This window comes from Porites lutea, chromosome 9 (genome assembly GCF_958299795.1).
Source record: "Porites lutea chromosome 9, jaPorLute2.1, whole genome shotgun sequence".
In the NCBI taxonomy this organism is placed as follows: Eukaryota; Metazoa; Cnidaria; class Anthozoa; order Scleractinia; family Poritidae; genus Porites; species Porites lutea.
In genome coordinates, this window is record NC_133209.1 from 31,078,762 (window position 1) to 31,083,700 (window position 4,939).

A 4,939-nucleotide genomic window follows, 5' to 3' on the forward strand; every position below is an offset into this window, starting at 1 on the left:
ACTCTCACTGGGCGGAAGAAAAACATATGACTCGCACACTGTATAATTTTGCTAAATAGGTCTGTACTGGTGGCAGGCAGCAAAGCTTAAATTAATCAGCCTTTAAAATGTCGTTTATTTTTTATTTTGGCTTTTGTTGAACGTTGCCTATGTTAACAATGTGTTTTTTTTTAAAAAAAGAGAGTCATGATTATGGGCTATTAGTCTCGTTAAATCTACATCCATGACAATACTTAAAAAATTTTAATAGGTTCAATTTTGCTGAGTTTTATAAATATGCAAATTTAATAAAATTTCAATCAGCAGTATAGTATCTAAAAAATTTAAAACGAGTTCGAAAAAATGTTCCTGTTTCCCTTCTGAACTTTTAATGTAATTGATTCTTTCTTCGATTTGGAAGTCGACCCATACACTGCTTATTTTTAAGAGGAAGTTCTTATAGTTTGAATTCGTCATCAGAAGAAGAGTGATTTTATTCAGTACAGCCGGGTCAGTCCTGTGCTGTCAATTATTTGCTTGGTTTCCGTAGACATACTCAATACGATCTAACCTCACGTGAAATCTCTTCGGCGTTGTATCTCATATCGTATCTACGTTTATAATGTAGCTGGGTTTCACCGATCAAGGAGCAATAAACAATGTACAGTTTAACAATGCCATGTAGGAAAAGGTGGTAGGAGCCAACAGCACAAGCATGCGGTACACAATGCAGCTATTAAGCCTTGGTCCCTTTGACGAAAATCGGGATGATCGTCGTAAACGAACACTGTAGTTTGCGGGGCTACCATGGGATATGGGTGGTAGGGCTGATCCAGGTACACCCTTGAATTTGGCGGAGGGAATTCCCTTTGAAAAGTTCCACCAGCTACAGGATCGTTTGATGGATAGTAATGCGCTGGTTGAAAAGACGTTTGTTGGTAATAACTCATGGTAAAATTTTCCTCTACGAACTGTAAGGTAATGCAGAATCAACTCCGCTATACAGTACAGTTTAGAGATATTGAGTTTAGCAGAAGCTCAATGTCTCAGAATTCACGGAAATTTGGACGAAATGGTTAATAGAACAAGTCGAGTGATGCTTCATCTGTCCAAGTGCTCCTTGGACTGAGTCAAGCTACATTTGCGATGGAGAAACCTCTTGAGTAGAGTTCAGTTGCTCAGATCCTTGCAAAATCTTGAGCTAAATCCTGTACCGTATTACCAAAGCGATTAAGTACCTGCGAGGACGCTATTAAGTATGGTAGACAATACAATTTTGTTTGCTTGCCACACCGCTAAAATCGACTTGTAAATTTGCCTCCGGCTTCTAGGTAACGACACTAAGATGAAAAAATTTCTCCCCCATTGGTTGTGTGGTCTCCTACCTTGAAGGAAAAGTTGACATATACAGCGGCGTTTTAGATTGTTTAGACTCTTTAGTTATCGTTGCACACGCAAAGGTGTGTACCTTACCTCATGTAGCGTTCTCTGTTTTCTCGCAAATACTTATATAGTGTTTGTGAATCGACAGACAGCGCTAAGGACGCCGCAAAGCAGGTTAGAACTTGAATGTGTAGTTTTTGAACGCAGTTTCATATTAATGAGCGCCTATCGAAGCTGGCTTAGTAGCATATTGATTAGCTCACTTGCTATTTTTGTCATTACAGCTGAAGTTTTTTTGACAGGTAGAATAAAATTTATCTGTTGACATCAAGCACGTCTGACGATTTTGCAAATTAAATGAAGAAATTTCCCCCAGGGAAACACCGTCTGAAACTGGCTATACTACAAGAAAACTAAACAGACTGTTTGAATAAAAAAATTTAAGGCTTAATACTGAAATTGCATCTAAGTTGTTTGACTGGTGATTTTCCAAAACCTCACTAGGCTCTCGTGTGTTTACAGTGATAAATCGCGTCTAATTCTCACACGAATCCACAGTTACCAAATTCCTCAGTTCATTTCAGTATTATTAAACTGAATATCTTCCCTTTTGCTCCTTCGTTATTTGACCTAATTTCGGTCACCTGCGAGAACTGCGGGTATTTGTCCACGATCGAACCTAAGGACTCTGAGATAGTGGGGCTGGGGAAAAAGTAGACTTTCTGCAGTCACCCAGGAAACGAAGGATTTTGTAGGCCTACGAACATCGCTCCTCCTCGCTGAGGCAACAACGGGAACGAGTAACAGGCGGTGGCCATAGAAAGCTGCAAGCTGGGGATTTAGTGAAATCTTGAAATTTTTGAAAACGTTACATTAAGATACAGCCTAAAATAATGTACATATTTCAAAACGATTCTAATAAATATATAATTCTAATACTAAAATACGTTTCTTGTAGCTATTGTTGTGTCTATTGGTTGTTTCTTCCATTTTTTAAAAGCAGAGGAATTATCCACGAGTAAACCCAACAGTAAACGTTCACAAAAGCCTGAGCTCATCTAAGATAAGTTGCTTTCAGTTTCCAAATTAAAATCCTAAGCCGAAGGACAGAAAAAACTATAGAGCAACCATATGATGTCCAAAATTATTTAGCTTTACAATGAACCCAGAATTGCAGAAAACGGATGCGTCGGTGACTATCCATGGTAGAAAAAGTTCACTTATGGATTTGTGCGAAGGCAATACAAATGTCTCGGAAATGTTAAGAATTCTTTTTCAGCTGACTTTTTATCAGCAGCGAGGGACAAAATCGAAACTGAAAGTTTTCACGGGTTCACGACATCAGCTTGGCCTTTTGGACAAGACGGACTGATTAGAGATAGCTGTCGAAAATGTAGAGAAAATGTCGATATTTCCCGCCTTGTTGTGCACTCGACGGCGACAACCGGAAGTGAAATTTACCGTGACAACTTCTTATGTGTTTTGTTTTATGTCTGATTTTTAAATGAGTTCAGATTTTATCCGAACCTTTGCAGACAGTTACTCAGATAAACATATGAGAATCATTTCCTTCTCTTATTTCCCTTTACCGACTTTGGCCTTTGGAAAGGAAACGCCATGCCCTGCGCCATGTTTAAAAAAAGATTCAAAAACATAAAATAACACTAATTTTCCTTATCCGGGACTCCGTGGCGCAATGGTAGCGCGTCTGACTCCAGATCAGAAGGCTGCGTGTTCGAATCACGTCGGGGTCACATTAAATTTTCTTTTCCTCCTTTTTTTCACTATCACATCCTTTTTATTGATTCAGAATTGGGTAGAGATATTCACCTATTTTTCGGCGTATTCCTCCATCTTTCTCACAAATTAAAAAAAAAAAAAGCATTAAAAAAAAAAAAAAACATGCTGATACATAGACTCCCCCCGCAGACAATCGCGTGACGAACCCCTAATAACATCTGACGGGGAGGATAGCTGATACACTGTTCATACGTTTCGTAGTCAACTTCCTTTTCATCAAGAACGAAGTTAAATTTGTTTTCCCTCCACAGTAAAATCAAAAGATGGTCCAAGTTTTCTGTCGAAACGTTCGTCTTCGTGAACGATTCGCACGCGGAGGTCTGTGGCGTGAGCGACCTTAGTTCATTGAACCAGCGGTTCTCAGGTGAATAGTAATAGCCAGGCAAAACCGGCTTCAAAAAGGGAGAAAGCAGGAGTAGCTATACTTCGGTTACTACTTAGACCTGTTGCTTGAGAAGAGAAAGATATTAATGATACAGACATGGAGAAAAGGTAACGAAAACCGGCTTTGGAAACCCTGCTAGTTTTAATCCACAGTGTTGGAATTTGAGGTTTTTTTTCATCTTCCATCTTTTTTTTTTCATCTTCCAGACCAAAAATGATATTTTAATGCCCATAATATAACAATAATGGTTGTATATAATTATTATTGTAATCTATGCTTCTTACTTCATGTTACTTGGCAAAAAAGAGCAAGAAAATTTGTACAAACGACATTCCAATGCCCCCGGCCAGTGATCAGTGGGAAATTTAATAGATATTCATGAGCAACCTGGTTTACTCGCTTTCAAAACTTGCACTTAATCCTTTTGCAGGCCCCTCTGGTTTTATGGAGAAGGAACATGGTTTTCTAGTTGATTCCTCTTAACGTTTAAACTTCATCTTTAAGATCTCCATCGGAGATCATCAAAGTATTTGAAACCTCCCCCCTTCCCATATATTGACCCCACCCCAGTATTACAGCTGTGCAATCAAGGTCTCATACTCTCCACCCCCCCTGGGCTGACTCACATGTCTGGGATCTGCCCTAGCGGTGCATGATAATGTCAAATCTGTAGAAATGGTTCTAAAAGAGTGAGGGTTTCTGGCATCTTTTTAATTTGCTAGCAAGTCTGAAAAATACTTTTTAAACTGATTTTATATTCATCAAAGTGAAGAACACCCGCACATGTAAATTAGGAACTGCTCAGAAACATTTGGTTGAGTTCCAGGCTTTGTATCCACAGAACCAGGATTGGTTTCCCGGCCAGGCCTCAGGGTTTTGAGATAATGGTTAGACATTCCAGACTTCTCCATCATTGGAGACTCGGGGGCAGACTCAGTCAACTCAGTGGGAGAAACAGCACGATTAAAGTGTTTAAGAACAGGGAGACTGGTACTTCCCTATCCTTAAAAACCTTTGTTGCAGCATTTCTTCCAAATTAACCTACTGACAGCTCCTGGGTCTCCAATGATGTTCTTCCCAGAAAATGAACATAAAATTGAAGGCTCCATCTCAAAGCACTTGGCTGATCTCACTCTTGTAGTATGTACAAGACAACTGCTTAACCAGGGCTGTCAACCCCCCACGTCTTTAAATATTGAGAATTGATAGGGAAGGGATGATGATGACCTCATGACGCATGGCACATGACATCATTTGTGCAAAAAATAGTCCCCGATATGACTCCCATCGTGATGAATTGGCGATGACACAAAGTGCGTGAAAACCAATCAGATTATTATATTACAATGGCGAACATTAATTTCAGTTTTTTTAAAACAAAAAATCGTCACA

The 4,939-nt window shown here is 39.3% G+C and overlaps 1 non-coding gene across 1 annotated transcript; it reads left to right on the forward strand.

Annotated features, from left to right (window-relative positions):
- Nucleotides 1-3,044: 3,044 nt before the first annotated feature.
- Trnaw-cca (transfer RNA tryptophan (anticodon CCA)) lies at nt 3,045-3,116 on the forward strand. Its single transcript has one exon. It is a non-coding gene; the product is annotated as a tRNA-Trp (tRNA).
- The last annotated feature ends 1,823 nt before the right edge of the window (nt 3,117-4,939 follow it).